The 21664-nt window shown below is 41.4% G+C and overlaps 1 long non-coding RNA gene across 3 annotated transcripts in view; it reads right to left on the reverse strand.

The window, feature by feature from the left end:
- Positions 1 to 294: 294 nt before the first annotated feature.
- Positions 295 to 21664, reverse strand: part of LOC111773929 (uncharacterized) — a 96097-nt gene continuing 74727 nt past the window's right edge. For all 3 annotated transcript variants that reach the window (XR_011439701.1, XR_011439703.1, XR_011439702.1), the window contains 7 exons: positions 17832 to 17923; positions 16673 to 16822; positions 14909 to 15025; positions 5756 to 5881; positions 4650 to 4780; positions 887 to 980; positions 295 to 795 (listed from right to left, as the gene is read on the reverse strand). This is a non-coding gene — a long non-coding RNA (uncharacterized lncRNA). The remainder of the gene's footprint in view (positions 796 to 886; positions 981 to 4649; positions 4781 to 5755; positions 5882 to 14908; positions 15026 to 16672; positions 16823 to 17831; positions 17924 to 21664) is intronic.

Below are 21664 nucleotides of genomic sequence, written 5' to 3' on the forward strand. Positions count from 1 at the left end.
GGGACCTACAGCTAGAATATACAACTATGTACTGTGGGGCTTTGGGGAGGAGAAGACGAAGAAGAAGAAAAAGAAGGCTGGCAACAGATGTTAGCTCCGGTGACAATCTTAAAAAAAAAAAAAGACTTGCAGAAAGGGGCAGGGAAGGAGATCACGAATATCCTGTGTCAAAATGATTCTGGCTGCAAGTAATAGAAAATCTCAACTCAACATTTCTTAAGCAGTGAGAAAATGTATTACCTTATGTATTAGTCTGCTGGGGCTAACGAAACAAAACACCACAAACTGGAGGGCTAAAGCAACAGAAATTTATTCCTCACAGCTCTGGAGGCTGGAAGTCCAAGATCAAGGTGTCAACAGGGCTGGTTTCTCCTGAGGCCTCTCTCCTGGGCTTGCAGATGGTCCCCATCTTCTTGCTGTGTCCTCACATGGCCTTTCATCTGTGCTCATGTATCCCTAGTGTCTCTCTTTCTTCTTACAAGGACAGAAGTCATATTGGATTAGGGCCCACCCTTAGGACTTCATTTAACCTTAATTATCTCCAAATACAGTGCCATTCTAAAGTACTAGGGATCAGGACTTCAACCTACAAATTTGGAGTGAACACAGTTCAGTCCATAACACTCTATATAACAGGAAGTCCTCCTAATGTAGGCTCCAGGTGGAGCTCAACGACATAATCAAGGTCTCAGGTGTCTGTTCCTCTTGGCATAGGGTTCATCCTATGGCTGGTTCCCCTTGTAGTTGAAAGATGACTGCCAAGGGCAACTGGGAGTATAGGCTTCCTTTTTAAGTCTGGCAATAGAAAAGGATAACTTCTCACCAAGCATGGAATATAAGTCCCTCCCTTCAATCTGTTTGGGCAAACTTAGGTCACCATGCTTACCCCTGGACCAATTGTAGCCAGAGGAATGTCATCTGTTGATTGGCTTAAACTAATGACGATCTACCTCCAGAAGTGAGGGTGTGGTTGTCTTCTCCTGAAATTAGAAAGGGGAAAGGATGGTTATCTGAGCATAATCAAGAATCTGTTAGGAAGGAAGAGGGGGGAATGGATGCTGAGTAGCTTTGCTGTCAAGGCTGTAGCTATGAGAGAGAATCCCCTGTGGGGACAGGAAAGGCAGGGAGACTCCTGCGTTACACCATTACCTGTCAGCACTGTCTTTCTTTCCCTTCCTCTCTCTCCATCCACACATCTCAGAAAAAAATCAAATTACACTTTCCACACCTGTTTCTTTCCCCTCTCCTTCCCCGCTCTTCTCCCTGCTAACTTTCCAATGGTCTACAGAGCTCTAACAGGGAAATACAAAGTAACCTTCTCTCCCCATCCACAACAGAATTCAGTTTCAGCTTCTGTTGCAGAAAACAAACTTGATGTTCCAGAACATGTGTTCTTCAGGACTTTTAAAAGCTCTTGCCCAAAATTATAATAAATAACAGGGAAAGCCAGGTTTTGTATCACTGATCCTCAGTTCTTCTGATGGTGAGTTAGGTTCCCTCTTTCCACTTAACCACACTCCTTCTTCTCGTTGGTTGTATGTAGACCGGACTCTTGATTTTAGGGAACAGTTAGCATAAACCCAGCTTTTTCTCTCCTTTAAAGAGACAGCTGTTCAACAATTAGCAGTATGGGGGCTGGCCCGGTGGAACAGCGGTTAGGTTCGCACGTTATACTTCGGCGGCCTGGGGTTTGCCGGTTCGGATCCCAGGTGCAGACCTATGCACTGCTTGTCAGGCCATGCTGTGGTAGGCACCACACATATAAAGTAGAGGAAGATGGGCACAGATGTTAGCTCAGAGCCAGTCTTCCTCAGCAAAAAAGAGGAGGATTGGCAGCAGATGTTAGTTCAGGGCTAATCTTCCTCAAAAAAACAAAACAAAACAAAACAATTAGCAGTATGTTTACACTGAAAATATTAACATATAAAATTAGGTTTCCCATCTGAGGTCACACATCATTAGATTTAGAAGTTTTTTCTCTTTCTTTCTGGGTGAAAACTTCAATAATCCACGACTTCGTGTACATGCGAGGACTTTCCCACATTGTTTCCAGGTATTGGCTAAAGATTAATTTTTCAGATTACTTTTGAATCCAGACAGACTAAAGGATTTTGTCTTTTCTAAGCATCTGTGGCCATAAAATGTGCACTTTATGTGGTTAATAGGGTGTGAATGGAAGGGGAGCTCTACTGCAGGTGTGAATTTGCAAATATATGCGATTGCATTGCTTTGTGCTGGGAGCATGGGTGTGGATTTGTGGGGAACTGACATGGATATGAATCTGGATACGAATGGAAAAATCAGGGTAGGTGGCTTTAAACTGGGTCAGTACACGTCTTCATTCTGAAGAAGAAGCAAGTTGCTTTTCAGTTTCCCAGTGACCTCAGTGGAGCCTGTTGAAAAGAAGTTTGGCTTCTCGTCCAGCAGCCTCTGACTTCTGTCCCAGGAACTCCTTCCTTTCAGCTTCCTTTGCCTGAGAATTCCCTGCCTATTCCTTTTACGTCCACCTCAGTGAGGCTGAAACTCCGCTCTGCTCCTTACACGGCCCCAGAGCAGGCTTCGCTATTCAGAAACTAATGGGAACAACAGGAAAGAGTAGGGAGGTGGCATACATGACCGATACTTTCCTCCTTGCTCCTGACCCACATCTGCCGTGAACTAAGTCCCCGTTACAGTTCCTTATCACAATACCCCCCACAGTCATACAGGATGCCTGGCTCTGAAATGCCCAGGGGAATGCCTGGGTCTGACTCTCCTCTAAATGCAAATGAGCCTCACCACAGCCCTTTCTTTACCCAAAGCTTCACCATAAAACTCCCCTACTCAACTTAAGTAAAAAGAAGGAAGTGAGAATACAGGAGAAAATGGGTGGGGCGGGGGGGAGAAGGGGTTAACTAACTATTTGTTTTTCATTGTTAGTAGCCTCAAAACAAAATAAAAATAGTGAAAAATTAAAATTAAAAATCCCCAAAGTGCCTCAGGATCAGGTAAGTAGGGAAAAGCTTTTAGATTTTTGGTTTTGGTTCTGTACATTTCTGTGCAGTAGTGAGCAAGTAAAAGATGTAAAACCATCAGAAGAGGAAGCAAGTGGGCCAATCCTGAGGCCTCAGGAGAAAGTCTCAGATGGGACGTTATCACCGCTTACACCAGCAGCTGGCCTAAAATGGACATTGGGATTGACTCCCCAGCAGCCATTATCTATCAGATTATAAATTATGGTAATTCCATGTTCTTTGCTACTGCTTGGTTTAGACATGGACTCATGACCAAATTCTGGTCATTGAGACATGAGGGGAAGTTTGCTGTGGGAATTCTGGGAAATTTTTCCTTTGTCTTGCTACCAGCTTGGAAATGAAGTCAATACTCGGAGCAGCAGAGCATAAAAACTGAGCGTCTTGGTCCTTGTTAAAACAGTTAAGCCACTGGAATAGCCCTTCCCGAGATTTATTGCTATGTGAGTTAACGAAATTTCTCATTATTTAGGAATTCCGACAGCATCCTAACAGATATATGCTCCTCTATTATAATCCCCTGGAGCTCTCCCCACACCCACCCCCTGCCCTGCTACAGGCATGAGAGCTCCCACTAGCAAGTTCGAATTGGACGGTGTCTCCTTACTGTGTCCCCAAAGATGAAGCAGGAGATGAAAGGGAGTCCTAGAGCAACATCAGGGGACACAGTGTTGTACATAAAAGCCAAGTTCAGCTGTAGCAGCAATAGTGAAAGACTATTTGTCAAGCACAATATTAACAAAACAAAGGTTTTTTTATTACTATTATATGACATGGTTTTCATGAAAATGAATTCTCAGTTTGAAACAACTGATTTAGAGAATACAACTTATGGTAAATTTGAGATTGCATTTGTGTTCTAGTTTTAATTGAAATCCTTACGTGAAGAATAACCTGGCTTGACCCAGATGTTTGGAGATTATTGTCCTAACATCAGGGGTTTGAGGAAACAGACGACTCCGTGCCACTTCCTAGGAAGGGCTTGGCTTGGCCCAGTGTGTGCGTGGGAGGGGAGGGGCTGGAAAGGAGGAGAAGCACAGGCCAATCTCATGGTGTCCCCTGACCCTCCAGTGTTGTTATTCAAGCAAAATAAGGTTAAAAGGAACTTTGTGGGCTGTCTTGAATATTAAAGAGTTAGAAAAGACCAATTGTACCCTGTTGAGGGTCCATTTCCTAGTACGAATGTGATAAAAGAGGCACATACAGGCTAAGTGCATGTGCATGAATCTCAGACATAGCTTTAGACCCAGGTAGAAGATCCTTTCTTTCTCTGCCTGTCCCATCTCTACCCCAGGACAGCAGTGCCTATGAGTAGGAAGAATAGTTTGTGTGGCTGACTCAACCAGGTATCATCCTACAAAGAGAGGACCAAGTGGGAAATAACCTAATTTTCCCACAGTCCTCATGACAAAGATTTCCCCCCGACTAAAGTACTAGCCAGTGGAGAATATGTCTTAACAATCTTTGTATTCCTACACCCCTTACCCCACCGTGATATTAATAGCTACCTTTAACTAAACACATGCCAGGCACATTTCTTACATTATCTCATTTAATACGCACACCAATACTGTAACATAGATGTTATTACGCTAGTTTTAATTATGCAGAAATAGAGGGGCAATTTGATGGACTAACTTGATCAAGATCCACACAGCAGCTGGGGCATTGTACTGGCGCAGTGGTTAAGTGTGTACGTTCTGCTTCCGCGGCCGAGGTTTGCCGGTTCAGATCCCGGGTGCAGACATGGCACTGCTTGGCAAGCTATGCTGTGGTAGGTGTCCCACATATAAAGTAGAGGAAGATGGGCACGGATGTTAGCTCAGGGCCAGTCTTCCTCAGCAAAAAGAGGAGGATTGGCAGCAGATGTTAGCTCAGGGCTAATCTTCCTCAAAAAACAAAAAAAAGATCCACACAGCAGTCTTAAACCCATGCAAATAATCTCAAAGTCCATTCCTTTTCTAAGCAGCTGTGACAGGGGTCCTCAAGACCACCCTCAGATTCAATGATTCTCTAGAAGGACTCATATAAAGCAGAAAAGATGTTATACTCATGGTTACCGTTTATTATAGTGAAAGGCTACAGATTAAAATGAGCAAAGGTAGAAAGTCCACAGGGTGGAGTCCAGGGGAGACCAGGAATAAGCTTTTAGTTTTCCTTTCCCATTGGAGTCATATGTGTTACTGAGCAATGGGCTCTGCTCATCGGGATCTGAGCCAATAAATCACCACGAGTGAGGGATGAAGAAAGGAAGCTTTAACTGGATTAGCGGGCAAAATCAGAAGATGGGTGACTAAAGTCTCAAAAAACCCATCTTCAACAATTACCGAATCTTGAGGTAGTTATATAGGGAAAATAGGGATTAAGGAGGAGGTTTGGAAAAGTAAGCCTTCAGGCATGACAGAATCCAGGGTCTTTTATTGTTCCATTCTTCCGTCAGCTGTGATGGATACCTTGTAGGTGTATTTCCCGCCTGTGGTCAGCCTGTTCCTGGAAAGAAACTTGTAGAACAAATTTTTAATTGATCAAGCTATAGGGCAGTACATACGTAAGCAGAGGCCATAAATCAGGAGAGCATGTGAATTATTTTAGAGTACGTGCAGAGCAGTGAGTAGTCACACAGAGTCACATAAAAGATGGCCTCACTTACATTCACTTACAATATAATCAGCACTTACAGACATTTGCTTCCCTCAGCAGCAATGTGTGACAAGTGTGGAATAATGCCAACCAGGGAAGCTCACCTCAGCCTTGGCGTCCCTGGTTTCTATTAGAGATTGGTCACAGCAGCATAGAGCACCCACGTGACTGCCTTTATTCAGTCTCCAGTCCCTCCAGAAGTCAAACTGATTCAGCGTGGATCAAGGCTCCTGCCATAAATCACACTGTTAGCATAAACTATCTGGTGTAGTTCAAATGCTTGATGAATAGACTTGAGTATCAATTTGGGATCAGTTTACATTCCCAGGGCAACACTCAACAGGCTAGACTTTCATTATTATATTATATTTCAGGGTCATTGCAGTGCTTTGTCATTCACAAGGCAGAAGGCATAAGTGAATTTTAGAGGAATATTAGAGTCTTATCAGTTCCAAGTAATTGAGAATAAAGTGAGACATTAGATCGAAAACAATAAGAATATATATTTTTTTACACTTTTTTTTTTTTTTGAGGAAGATTGGCTCTGAGCTAACATCTGCGCCCATCTCCCTCTACTTTATATGTGGGACACCTGCCAGAGCATGGCTTGACAGCAGTGCTAGGTCCATGCCAGGCATCCGAAGTGGAGAGCAGCAACTTAACTGCTGCACCACCGGCCGGCCCCAAAAACAATCAGAATGTTTTAATACAAGGATAATACAAAGAGAAAAGGAAATATACTTAAATATTCATAAAAACAAATGTGCTTTTTAAAAATTGTAAGGTACTCTGGACCTACAAGTGGTATGACTGGGTTTAAATGAGCTTCAGTTTCCTCATTTATTAAAAAATAATAATAATAGAAACAATATACATCCACATTCACACACCTTGCTCGGTTTTTTGCTGATTAAACCGTGTAATATTTACTGGCTACCTACTACGATCTAATCACTGAACTAGGCTATAAGAATTCAGTAACAAGCTTCCTGCTTTCAGGGAACTCAGTCCTGTGGGAAAGACAGAAACCAATTAATTGATCACACTGATGCTGAGTTACAAATCTAGATAAGTGCCCCGAAGTGAGGGAACATAGTCATGCAGGAGTGTATACCGATGATTTAAACTGAGGGGAGGGGTGGCAGTTCAGAGAAGGCTCTCCTGGGCTGAGATCTAAAGGATGAGAAAGAGCTAACTAACCAAGGGGAAGAGATGGGCAGGAATGGAACATTCCAGGCGGTGGGAACAGCAGAGACACGACAAACACATGAGGAACTAGAAGAAGGTGAAAGGGGCTGTAGTGGAGAGAATGAAGGAAAGCAGCCTTGTAAGAGATGAACCCAGAGAGGTGAACAGGGCCAGAACATTCAGGTTCTTAGAGGCCGATGGAAGAATTTTGGTCTATATCTTAAGAGCAATAAGAAGTCTTAGGATTTTAAGCAGAGAAGAGACCAATCAGATTTTCATTTTTAAAAGATCATTTTGACTATAGTTTGGAATTAATGGTTGGGGAGAGGACGAGATGTTGCTGGGAAGAATGGATGCAAGGAGATGAGATAACATTGTGAAGGTGCCAGCAGAATTAGTAACACACAATATAAAAAAGAAAATTAAACTATCACTAAGTATTCGCCGTGTACTAAGTGTTTTACATATATTTGCTGGGGCATTAACTCTCAGTCTGACTCTAATACTCACATGCTTTCTATTCTATCATGTACCCTCAGTACACATTATATGAATCCAATTTTTAAAAAATAGAAGCGTCAAGTGCTTAGCATCCTGATCAATAAACTTTTGTAATATACAAACTTTTGACATCACATAGGGAGGGGGCAGAAAAAAAAGGAAACATTATCTAAATGGGGTTTCCTAAAGAAAATGATTCTTAACCCACTTCTATTCAAGTGAGGTAATGGATCAGAAATACTTTGTGGCTCAGTAATAATTATTCATAAATTTTTAATGAATTGCATCCACTTTAAAACGACAGAAAAATTAAATAAAAAATCCCAGCACAGTTTCTCGAATGGAAGTGAAAATGGCCCATCAGAGCTGTCCCACACTGGATTAAAAAGGCCAGGCCTTTATACCCCAACCTCGACCAGTCACTGGAGGTCGGCTGTCCCGGGACAGGCGTGACCTTGGCTGAGGCAGCTCTTTACAGCTGAAGCCATCCCTGAAGACAGCGCCAGCCGAAGCCGTCCGCTGACACCACTCCCAGCAGCTGGGACAACCAGTCCTTCACTGAAGCAGGATCTAGTCAACACATCACCACGGCCACTGTGTTCCCACACAATATCAGTGGATCCTTCGAGATCGCCTTCATGCAGTTCCTCTCTATTTGGAGGAGAGGGAAATGCCTTAAATAGTTTAAAAAGATTTCAGCATAAATTTGAAAGAGAAAGGCAAGCATTTATTGACCATCTACTTGCTACACTGTGCTAGAACCAGATACAAAAGTACCGAAAATACAGAACCAGAGTCAAGCCAGATACATAAATATTTACAACAGAAGGCAGTATGACAATGCTTTGTGAGTGGTACAAACTGAGTACTACAAGAATGGAAAGGTGGAATCAGGGGGGAATCATGGAGGAGGAGGCATACTGGGGAAAGATGAAAGGAACAAATTTTTCCAGGCCTTAATGGTACAATACACATATCCTGCCACCCGCTCCCTCCCCTATACCAACCCTCTTTCAGAAGCCGTTTGCAGGAATACTAGAAATAAGGACTCTGCTGAAGTAAGCTTTGCACAGCTGGGATCTCAAAAAAGCTCCTTCCACTCCAAGTACTCCTAGGGTCTATTTTCCTAAGTCTGTAGCAATAATCTTATTCTATAGAGACCATGCTACCAATTACCGTCACTAAAGGCATATTAGAGTGAAAGAAACCTGGGTTATAAAGTTGAGAGAAACCTGGGGTTCATATTCAGAGTTGGTCACTTGCTGAGGCAAATTACACACTCTACGTGCTGTAAAATTGCCATAATTATACCTATGTCACATCTTAAAGGTATTAAGTAAAAATATGCAATGGCTAAATGTAGGAGCTCAAAACATATTTGCTTCCTGTCTTCCTCTTATCCCCGTTACACCCACTACTGAGGAAGATGAGCCTACAGCTAGAGTCCCCGCAGACCAGTCTTTCCCAATCGTTCATTCATGCAGGTTGTTTTCACGTGCCCTGCGCATGCCAGTTACTGGGTGCTGGGGATACAAAGTAGAATATGACATGGTCCTGATCTCAAGCAGCTCACAGTTTGGTGAGCAGGCAGGCAGGGAGAGGCACAAGTGCCACCCAGGATGTCAGTTATTAGAACCCAGCGTGGTTAGTGTTAGAGAGACGTAAGCCAGGGCGCCAGAGAGGAAGAGGCGCTCCAAGGCCCTAGAGAGCATATAACTCATCACAGCTTCTGAACATTGAAAAACTGAAACTATCAGCCCAGTGCTCCCTTCCTGTTTCTACACACCTTCTCCCCCAGACATAAGGGCTGCGGAAGGGTTTTCTCACTTCAGATAACTTGTCTAAGTGTCTAAGACCCTCTCATTTTCAGGAGGTCAAAGCCTTTCCCTGAATTTACCTTCTCCGACAATACCTTGCTTTCATCCTCACTATGAGCACCAGTCAACACACCCAGGTGAGAAAAGCCTAGAAAGGCCCTCTTGAAGAAAGCACTTGTTGAAAGTCTTTCTCTTCATTATGCTGAGTGTCAGTAAAATCACTAGGACCCCAGGAATGAGCTATGATTTCCAAGCTAGAATTTTAAAGCCTCAGAAGATAGAGAAAACTCAAGGAAAATATTAAGAAGACAAACAAACAAACATTCATAATCTTTTTTCCTCGTTCTCTAATTAATAGTGGCAGTGCTAAGAGGGGCACTAGGAGTCTAGGTGTGCAGTGGTGACCGAGCATTCACACACCCTCTGCCTCACCACAGCACGACAGGGACAAACCGTCTTCACGTGCAGCACCGTGGTTGATGAAGGCATCACTGAATTGCCTAGTTAGTTTAGTGCCCCATATTTCACACATCATTAACATAGTTTAAGAAGCATTTACAAATGGGCTCCATTCATTAATACTCTTTCACTTGGAAGCCAGAGCTTTTAGAATTCTCTTTGAAAATATATGCATAATAATAAAGACTGGATGTATGTTACTTCAAACATTTAATTAAATCATAAAATAACAATAATGAGCTAATTGAAATTGGTACAGTGATTATGACTCAAATATTTACATCTGCTGAGGTTAGCTCTGGTATCAACTATTCTCAGGATTATTTCATATACCTCATCCAGATAAATTTAGTATTGACTTTAACAGTGATTCTTACAAAAATAAATTAGAGTCTTTTCTGACTGTAAGGGAATACATTTTTACTATAAGTAACGGAAAATATTAAAAAGCACAAAAGTAAAAAGATTACCCAGGGGCTGGCTCCGTGGTCGAGTGGTTAAGTTCATGCGCTCTGCTGCAGCGGCCCAGGGTTCGGATCCTGGGCACGGACATGGCACCACTCATCAGGCCACGTTGAGGTGGCGTCCCACATCCCACAACTAGAAGGATGTGCAATTAAGATATACAACTGTGTACAGGCGGGGTTTGGGGAGATAAAGCAGGGGGAAAAAAAAAAGATTGGCAACAGTTGTTAGCCCAGGTGCCAATCTTTGAAAAAGAAAAAGGAAGATTGGCAACAGTTGTTAGCCCAGGTGCCAATCTTTAAGAAAAAAAAAATTACCCATAATCACACAACCAGGTAATAACCAATTCAACATTGTAATACATATTTGTATATATTTTATACACATATAAACATATATATTTTAATTATTATGCTATACATAAATATTTCTAACTAACTGTTTTTTTAATTACATTTTGAAACTCCTGGGGGAATGTCAGAGAGTTGTGCTACTATCAAAAATCTGAGAGGTTCTAGGATAATGACTCCTATTATATTACTATTTAACTTGCCTTTATGACATATTCAGAAGACTGAAGTATCTTAGAGAATGACTATGGATTATCATAAAATTAATTAGGTGGTGACTTCAACCACAGCTACTATTTCAGATTTGGCTTCTTTCATGGAATGAATTAATATAGCCCCTCCCATCTACTATGAAGTTATTGACACATCCTTTGCTTATTTCAGTATGACCAAGTATAAAAGTAAGCACGAGCAGTTTGCTTTCACCTGGTAGGGTCAGCAATATGCTTTCATTGTTTGCCGCAGTTGTCTATGGCAATTTTCTTGCTCTCTGCCATAATTCAATCCAGCTGTCAGCAAGTGGCAACCTATAGGCCAAAACCAGCCCGCCATTTATTTTCGTATGGCCCACAAGCTAAGAATGATTTTTACATTTTTAAAGGGTTGACAAAAATCCAAAAATGAATAATATGTCATGACACATGAAAATTATATGAAATTCAAATTTCAGCGTTTATTAACAAAGTGTTATTGACACACACTCACATTCATGTGGTAGCTATGTATTACCTACAGCTGTTTTCACGCTACAACCACAGAGGTGAACAGTTGCGACAGAGATCGTATGGCTCACAAAGCCTAAAATATCCACTATTTGGCTCTTTACAGAAAATATCAATCTCTGGTCTGGTTCACAGAGACTCCGATTATCTTGAAATACCACAGAACATCTTGTCAGTCTACAACATGGATGACATCATGCTGAGTCAACCTGATACCCGAGAAATAATAAGCATCCTATTTACCAGAGTGACACACGTAGGTGGCATCGGATGGGAGATAAACCCCACTAAAATCACGGTCCTGCCACCTAAGAGAAGTTTCTAGGGATTGAGTGGTCTGGGTCATGTAGGACAGCTCCTCCAAAATAAGGGACAAGTTGCTGAACAAAGCACTTCTCGAGGAGAAAAGGGATATACTTTTTGGGTCTCTCTTGATTTTGAGGGTGATAAATACATATTTGAGTGTGCTGCCAGTTTGAAGGGGCCCGCAAGCAATAAAAAACTCTGCAACAGGTCCTGGATGTAATGAAGGAAGCTGTTCTGCCACTTAGGCCTTATGGCTGAGCAGAGCCAATGATACCCAGCTTTTGCAGCAGCTTGAGTATTATTCAGATCGAACGCTGGAAAGTAGCAATAGGAGAATTACAGTGTAGCCATCTAAAGTAGTGGGGAAGAGCCATGTTTCCTCCTGCAGCTAACATCTCTGAAGAAATGTGTCCTGGAGTTCTAAGGAGCCTTGGTAAAGATTAAATGCCTAATCATCAGCCTCAAATGACCAAAGGAACTGAGCTGCTCGTCACAAATATTGTGTTGAGCAGACACAACGGCCATCACAGTACATATAATATCAGTCTCAAAAATGTACTGAGCATAAGCTATTGGCTTGAACAGGTGGTGGCAGATTTTCAGAACACCTAGTCCTACTTCATTGCCTTTATCTTCACACATCTTCCCTCCGCACAGATCAGTGTCCAAATTCCCTCTTCTTATAAGGACACAGTCATATTGGACTAGGATGCACCCTAATAACTTCATTTTAACTTAATTACCCCTATAAAGACCCTATCACCAAACACAGTCATATTCTGCAGTACTGGGACCAGGACTTTAACACATGAATTTGAGTGAGGGAGGGCACAATTCAGCCCATAACAGCTGGCTATAATTTTGTGTATGGAATCCTATTTATTTGAGCCCATATTAACATATTATATAATGGAGATGTATGAGCATAAACAAGTAAGGGTAAAAATACACCGTGTAAACTTTTGAGTCTTTTTTCACAACCAAGGATGACGTCCCTGACAAATGGTACATGTCTCTGAAGATTGAAAAAAGGGGGTGCATGACTTCAAATACATGGTTTAGTTCACAAATTACAAGCATTGTGTCATTTTACCAGGTATTTTCTAAAAACATGTTTATAATTTGTTTAATAGATAAGCTTTTACCATCATGGTACAATATACACTGATGACCACAGATAAAATTAAGACTCCCTTAGGAATGCCTATTGTGAAATACAATATTGCAAAAATAGACATCTTTTAATCAAGGAATTCCCTGACACTAAGGAAAGCTGTATTTGGTTATAATCTTGTGTCATCTTTCCCTTAGAATTTTGTAGACCTTAATGTCTTCTGGAATTAAATATTAGTATAAACCAATCTTTTATTTTTCCTCCTCATAGGGGACTTTTTTTTAGGGGGAGCTGGTTGCTTAAAGAATTCTTTCTTTTTCTCATGTCTTATTGTTGATCATCCCAAAGCTGTTTTTCTTGTACAGCGTGAACTTTTCATCTGCCGATTCAGCTACACCTTTATAGCAGGAAATCTTTTTTCTTGTATATCTCTGAATCTTTTCTATAAAGATATTTCAATATAAGTATTCCATTTTGGGGGGCTTCTAACCACTGAAGGATAGCAATTATCTTAGTATTGCAACATCTTTTTCCTCCATCATTATCATTTTCTGTCCCACTGCCTTCATCTTTATCTCTTTTCTCAGCCATTATTTAAGCTCTAGCCAGGTCTTAGTTTATTTAACCCTTATAACACACCTCTGGGTTAACTGCTATTATTATTCCCACTGTTTTGGTCAGTGTCCCAACAGGAAATATACTCAAGCTGGGTGATTTAAGGAATATTTAATGAAAGGATCATTTACAAAGGTATGAGCAGAATGTAGGGAACCACAGGGGATGTGAAGTGTCTAGGTTTCATAACAGCCCTGAAGAATACAAGGAGGAAGTGACTACTACTTCCCTAAGGCAGACTGACCTATTTTGGTAAGGCCCTTGCCGGGAGATATGACCTTCAGTTAAGGGACAGAGCCCTGTGACCTCATATGAGGGACCCAGCTCTACTCCCTTCTCCCCATTTGATTTCCTTTGAATGCTTCTTATGGCCCAGATCCAGTTAGAAGTTGAAAGTCAAGGAATCTTGTTACTATAGTCCATATAGGTCAGCCTCTGCCTCCCAAGACACAAAGCAGAGTAGAAAGCGTGGATAACAGATCCAGAGGGGCAAAATTAAGACGTTTAGCATATCCATTTTACACCCTATACCATTCTGACTTCAGCAGTACATGGTTAGGAAAGTAAGGAGATAGTCAAGTATTTTATGAGGGTAATCGAAAAAATATATATATCCAGGCTTTTTTCAAACTAAAAAAAGAAAAAAGAAAGAAAATGAAAGCTTTTTTTTATCACTACATACACATTACTTTTGGAAACCACTCTGCACTGTCAGCTCCTCTGACTGTTACAGTGCTTAATGGCGTCCAGAAGATGGCAGCATTGGCAAAGTATAGCACTACATAGAAATGTTCAAAGGATTTTTAACAATTATCACCAATAGATAACAAACTTCCTAAATAAAAATACCTTTTTACTTTCTTTTTTTTGAGGAAGATTAGCCCTGAGCTAACATCTGCTGCCAATCCTCCTCTTTTTGCTGAGGAAGATTGGCCCTGAGCCAACATCTGTGCCCATCTTCCTCTATTTCACGTGGGACACCTGCCACAGCATGGCTTGACAAGCATTGTGTAGGTCCACACCCAGGATCTGAACCAGCAAACCCTGGACCACTGAACTGAAACGTGTGAACTTAACCACTGTGCCACAGGGCTGGCCCCTAAAAATACCTTTTTTAAGCATGGTTGGCCCTAAATAACAAAAGGCAGAAATACCAAATTATTGTCAAATAACTGTATGGCTCTGGGAAGGTGGTTATTCAAAAGTACATGTATCCCATGACTTTCCATATAAAATCCTCAAATTGAAAAGAGACATGGATCTAACATACATAGTATTATACAGTATCTTTATAAGATTTACATAAATTGTTTAGTTTTAAAAGCTTGGGTGTAGATATGCAAGACAATCTATAAATTGTATTCAAAAGCAAGTTTAATAATTACAGGCAACTATTCACAAAATATATACGAAGTATCATATTTCAGATGCAATGACAAATTAAAACCTGGATATGATGGACATCACATCAGCTAAGACAAAAAAATTAACTTGCCTTTAAATGTCTTTTCTAAATTGCTTTAACCCAACACTCAAACTTGTAAAGTTTTAAAGATGCACATAGATATTGTTAATATTTTCAGCCAGGTACTTATCAATTAGGTACTGAGGACAAAATGTTAAAACACAGTCTGGCCCTCTAAACCTCGGTCTGATATGGAGATAGGCAAACCAAAAGAATTAGAATACAATTGGACCCTGCTCTAAAGGGCCAGCTCACCGAACTCTCCACCTTGGGAGTTGTGGAAGACTTCACCAAGGAAGCAGGACTGAGCGGAGATGCTGAGAGACGAGCAGGCGTTGTCCAGGATGGTCACAGGCAGACGGTCTCTCCATGCTGAAAGAATAGAAAGGGAGGGCGGACACGACACAGCACGCCTCATCCCAGTGTTTAACCAAAGGCGATTCTGATCCCCAGGGGCTATTTGGCAGTCTGGAAGCATTCTTGGTTGTCACAACTGGGTACGCGCTACCAGTATCTAGTTGGTACAGGTCAGGAATGCACCTAGACATCCTACAACGCACAAGACAGCCTCCACGACAAATAAATTATCTGAGCCAAAATAGTGCTGCTGCTGAGAAACTCGGCTCTGACCACGAATTGCATATCTTGGAATGGCCAGGGTGCAAGGAGGGATAGCAAAGAGGCAAGAGATGAGGCCAAAATGATAAAGAGGGCAAAAAATTAGGGAAGCCTCATTGGTCAAAAAAAAAATTAAAAAGTTTATATTTTATTCTGAAGGGGAGAGAAAGCTGAACAGGATCAGACTTGCATAGTAGAAAAATTGCTGTGGCTGCAGGAGAAGGAGATTGGAGACAGCTGAGTTGAGAAAGCACTAAGAAAATGGAATTTTAACAATTTCACTTCTGATTTCTTTATCAATGGGAATATCTTCAGAATGAAAAAAATGGAAGACTGGTAAAAGGAAATTGAAACCCAAGACTGATGACAAGATTGTGCGAGAGCAAGAAGCTGCTCTGAATGATTGCAAGATTTCTAACTCAGATAAAGTAAACTGCCCGCATCTGCACCTCATTTCCTGAATCCCTCTCTCCCGCAGGCCAGCACTGCTGCCCCTTCCGCCCTCTTGTTGGGCCTGGGGCCTCAAAGCCCTTCCCTTGGCTCCATATCTTGGCTCCCTTTTCTTTATTTATCCTACTAGACTGGCAACCCAGATCTGACTTGCTCTTCCAGTTTTCACTTGGAAACTATGCACTTAATCCTTTGTGCCACCAATGAAGGTTAGAGATACTCCACCCTTCAGCCTCAAGGATAGGGAGACTACTCATCAGGGTGGTGGAGAGAGGGAGGAAGAGGATTTGACAAATTCCCTCCCAAGTGATAAGAGAATTTGCAGAGGAGTTTAGCAAAACAATTTTGTCAGTTCAGAGATCAGAGGAAGAGCCAAAATCCTTTCAATTTCTTATAGTGTCCCGCTTCACTCCCCCCCACCACCTTTACTTCTCACCTCTGCTTCTACTACCCTGCCACTCAGTCACTCAGCTCCAGCCACACGGGCCTCCTGCCTCAAAGAGTTTGCATTGGCTGTTCCGTCTAGATGAGAAACAGAATTCCCTATGGAGCTTTAACAAAATGCCCAGATCCAACTATTAGATCTTTTTTTCTTTTCTTTTTTGTTGAGGAAGATTAGCCCTGAGCTAACATGTGCTGCCAATCCTCCTCTTTTTGCTGAGGAAGATTGGCCCTGAGCTAACATCTGTGCCCATCTCCCTCTATTTTATAAGTGGGACGCCTGCCACAGCATGGCTTGAATCTTATTTTTCCTTCTGGGTTTGGCTCCTCTTCCTTCTTTCCCTCCCTTTCACCTGTATCAGCACCTCCACCCCATCCCACTTCCACCATAACCCATGTCAACCACCTAGTCAGGATCTGCCATATCTTCTGTATGCTTTTGTAGAATATTTAAGTAAATAAGAAAACACTAAGTAAAATAGAAACATGAGGATGACACCCGAGCCTTACTCTTTTCCTGCCCTCTGATGTCCTTTGGATGCTCCCCCCTGGCCAGATCCAATAGGAAGCCAGAGAGCAAGGAAGCTTGTTGGTACAGTTCATATAGGCCAGCCTCTGCCTCTCAGAGCACACAGCAGTCTAGAGAAGGAGACCTTGAATCTAGAGAGGAAAAATAAAGATATTCAGCACAGGCTATTTTCAGACCATGATATCTGTGCTCTACCACACAACTTAAGAAATGAAGCTTTACAGACGTCACTGATGCTCCCAACAGACTCTGCTGCTGAGATTTCGTTTTCCTTCCTCTCTCTCCAAAGGAAACTAGCTTGAAGTATGTACTTCCCAAAATATTTTTATATTCCCAAAAATATTTTTATATTTCTACTATAAATGCATATATCCAGAAATTTGGATGATGTTGTTTTTCTATATTTGTAAAGTTTATATAAATGGTTGTGTACAATATGAGTTTCTCTGCTACTACTGTTTTTGCTCCACTGGATCACTTTGAGAACTAGCCCTCCATGTTATAGTTACACATGCAGCTCCTGTTCCTTTATTTTCAATGAGGTATATTATCCCCTTGTATAAATCACCACAGTAATAGTTAATTGTTTATAAATTTTTCCTATTACAAACAAGGCTATAATCAATATTCTTATAGATGTCTGCTTATGCACATATGTAAGGTCTCTATGGTTTGGAACCAGGAGTAGAATTGTAAGTATCTCAGCCTGAGTCCTGAGAAAACAGAGCCTAAGGGGGCTGGCCCGGTGGTGCAGAGGTTAAGTTTGCACGATCTGCTTCAGCGGCCCGGGGTTCACCAGTTTGGATCCCAGGTGTGGACCTATGCACCACTTGCCAAGCCATGCTGTGGTAGGTGTCCCACGTATAAAGTAGAGGAAGATGGGCATGGATGTTAGCTCAAGGCCAGTCTTCCTCAGCAAAAAAAGAGGAGGATTGGTGGCAGATGTGAGATCAGGGCTAATCTTCCTCAAAAAAAAATACAATAAAATAAATAAATAAATAAATAAATAAATAACAGAGCCTGAGGCAAGGATTAAGGTACTGCCACTTCATTTAGAAGGTGCAAGACCAGGGCGGTGAGAAAAGGAAACAGGGAAGGGACACAAGAAAAGATACAAAGCAATACAATGCAATTCATTACCATGCTCACCCCTCCATCACAAGAAGCCACAAAAAAATAGTGGATCACTTAGCAGATGTGTTCACACAGATTTGAATCTTTCTCCAGAATATCTGAAAGAGAAAGAGCATCACAGCATAATCTATAGAATCTACCCATCTCTCTCCCCTTCTCCCTCTCCCCATAGGTCAAGGTTCACCCCACAAGGAGTTGACTACCTTTCCCGCCCCTGCATTTCTGGGTTGCATCACCTGGCGTCCTGGAAGTCTCTCTGAAAGCCAAATCCTATAACCTGTGTGTAGCATCATATCCAAGTCTGGAAGTGGAGAGACCACTCCTTGTGAATAGGGCTTGGCATAAGTATGTGGGCCATGTAAGTCTGGGCTTTCAACTCAGACTCCAGCCAGCTCAGGGAGCTTGGCAAGGTCGCCAGCAAAGGCAGTAATATAAGTAAAAACTAGGAGACAGAGGTGCCTTGAGAAAGAAGGATGTGGTCACAGGAATCTGAGGAACTGCACAAGGTTTGGGTCCAATATAGTATGCATATTTTCAGCTTTAGCTTATGTTGCAAAATTGCTCTCCACAGTGACTGTACCAATTTTACTCCCACCAGCAGTCTATAAAAATTCCAGTTGTTCTGCATCCTTGTCAACACTTAGTATTGTCATGCTTCAGAAATTTAGCTAATCTGATGGATATATAATGGTATTTCACATTGTTTTAATTTACACTTAATTTATTAATAGTGATACTAAGTATCTTTTTATTCATTAAATTATCTGTTCAAATCTTTTGCCAGTTTTGCTTTCAGGTTCTTTGTCTTTTACATACTGATTTGTAGAAGTTCTTTAAGTCTTCCAAATAAGAATTCTTTTCCATATTGCAAACTTTTTCTCTAAGTCTGTAGATTATATTTTCACTTTGCATGTGGTATCCTTCAATAGACAGAAGTTTTCATTTTACTATAGTCAAATGTATAAATTCTTTTCTTCTTTAAAAAATTTTTTAATTTTTATTTATTTTTTTTTTTGAGGAAGATTAGCCCTAAGCTCACATCTGCCACCAATCTTCCTCTTTTTGCTGAGCAAGACTGGCCCTGAGCTAACATCTGTGCCCATCTTCCTCTACTTTGTAGGTGGGACGCCTGCCACAGCATGGCTTGCCAAGCAGTGCATAGGTCTGCACCTGGGATCCAAACTGGCGAACCCCGGGCCACCAAAGCAGAAGTGTGAACTTAACTGCTACACCACTGGGCCAGCCCCTAAATTCTTTTCTTTACTTCAGAGTTCTATTAGGAATGGCTAATGAAATTTATCAATTATCTCTTCAAAATCTATTGATATGATTTCTTAAAACTTATTAATATAATTACTTATATTGATAGTTTTCCTAATATTGAACTATCACTGTGTTCCTACAATAAACCTGAATTGGGCATTCTTTATTATTAATAGGATATATTGCTGGATTATATTTATTAATATTTTTGTACAATTTTTGCATCTATATTCATAAGTGATAATATTCTCCAGTTTTGTTTATTGTAGTATCCTTATCAAGTACTGTTAAAGTCATCCGAATTTATAAAAATAATCAGAGAGATTTCCAGCTTTTCCATGTTTGCCTGATGCCAAAGGCTTCAGTTAAATTAAGTGTAACTATATAAACCTACCTTCCTAAAATTCTGTTTCCTATAAATTTTCTGTCTCTTTCTTCAAATTGCCCAGCTCCAAAAAATACTCTGTCCAGAACACACGCTGAACACATCTCTTTTGGGGGCCCTCACAAAACATTCCTTTCACTCTAGTGAGAAGACATCCCTTCAACAGCAATCTAAGCAGTGGTATATGGCTAAATGCTTACCTGGCTCTCAAAAACAAAAATCAGAAAAGCATGATTTGTAGCATTTGCCAATAAGCCACCATGACAAATTTCAAGCTACCAGAGTGACATCACTGAACGTGGAATTATGCCCACAGTTGGCTCTTGGGAGCCAGTGGGAACTAGCTCGAGCACCCTGCTGAATCAAGGTCCTTCCACACCTGTTAGAGAACCACGCCAGACTGTGGAAGAATTAAAACATTAAACAAGGAAAGCTGGACTTTACCTTGTAGATAACAGGAAGACCAGTACTGACCTTTGACCCCAGCAAGTGAAGCTTCTCTCCTGGGTCCTAAGCCTTAGGACCTCCCTTCCCCACCCTCCATGCTTGAAGTGTGTTCTCAGACGTTTTCCAAGTCCCCATCTAGTTCCTGGAACCAGCCACGGTTACAGTGCTCTATGCCCATTTCTTGCCTTGAGAGTACTCTCCAATACCCGCCCTGTCATGTCCCCCCTCTTTTCCCCTCCCCTAGCTCGGGTTGCCCAGCTGTCTAAAGGAGTTCTTAGACTCGTGCCTATGGGATTATACAGGAGCCCTCATGGCTGTGCCTATAACCAGCTCAGTTTCTGAAAGGCGCCTGGTGAGAGCTGCATTATTTTCTGGGATCCCAGAAGACTGAGCTGCCAGAATAAGGTGAACATGCTGATTTGGGGTAACTCAAATTGTTTATAGGGACAGGGACTCTTGCATAAAAAACTCTGCCTTTCACAATTAAGCCAAGTATAAAGCCATAGGGTTGGTGCTAGAATAGTGTACAAGAAAGGCAAGATGACTGAAATGAAATGTAGGGCTTAAGGACCAATAGATGCCTGTTAGAGCGGGATGGGGAAGAGACACTGATTTAAATCATCTGTCTAGAAGTAACACGAGAAGCCCTCACAGCAAATAGCCCTCTAAAGAAGCTAGTGTAGAAAAAGGAAAGCAACAGAGCCTCAACCTTAAAGTTTAAACACATTTGGGAAGTGGAACAAAAAGAGAAACTGGGAAAGTGTACAAAGAATGGATAGTCAAAAGGTTAAGAATTGTTAAGGACACGGAGCAATCCTCATCAATTACTGCTTGTTTTATTTTGTTTTAACTAAGTCACGTTTGTGGTAAAAAAAAAAAAAAAGAAAAAAGAATTAGTATAAAAGTTTATAAGATAAAATGATGAAAAACTTTTTCTAGAAGCATTGCTTATAAAAATTAAAAACTGAAAGCAATGAAAAAATAAATTGTGGTTACAATGCAAAACTATACAGCAACAACTATGTGAGTACAGGGGCTGGCGCCATGGCTGAGTGGTTAAGTTTGCGTGCTCCGCCTTGGCGTCGCAGGGGGTCACTGGTTCGGATCCTGTACTCAGATCTAGCACCGCTCATCAAGCCATGCTGAGGCAGCGTCCCCATAGCACAACCAGAAGTACTTAGAACTAGAATATACAACCACGTACTGGGGGGCTTTGGGGAGAAGAAAAAAAAGGAAGATTGGCAACAGATGTTAGCTCAGAGCCAATCTTTAAAAAAAAATATGTGGGGCCAGCCCGGTGGCGCAGCGGTTAAGTTCGAACGTTTTGCTTCAGCCGCCTGGGGTTCGCCAGTTCGGATCCCGGGTATGGACATAGCACTGCTTGGCAAGCCATGCTGTGGTAGGCATCCCACGTATAAAGTAGAGGAAGATGGGCATGGATGTTAGCTCAGGACCAGTCTTCCTCAGCAAAAAGAGGATTGGCAGCAGATGTTAGCTCAGGGCTGATCTTCCTCAAAAAAAAAAAAAAATTAAAAAATAAAAACAAAAAAAATGTGAGTGCATACAATAAAATACATCTATTCTCACTAATAGAATGTTGAGTGAAAAACATCAGACACAAGGAATAAAATTCACATAAAGTTCCCAAACAGGCCAATGAATCTAGATAGTACTTTTAATGCTCAGCACGGCTGTTACTTTTTGCAGGGGAGGGAGTATGACCGGGAGGAACACAAGAAGAGCT

Source organism: Equus caballus, chromosome 6 (assembly GCF_041296265.1).
Source record: "Equus caballus isolate H_3958 breed thoroughbred chromosome 6, TB-T2T, whole genome shotgun sequence".
NCBI classification, from domain to species: domain Eukaryota; kingdom Metazoa; phylum Chordata; class Mammalia; order Perissodactyla; family Equidae; genus Equus; species Equus caballus.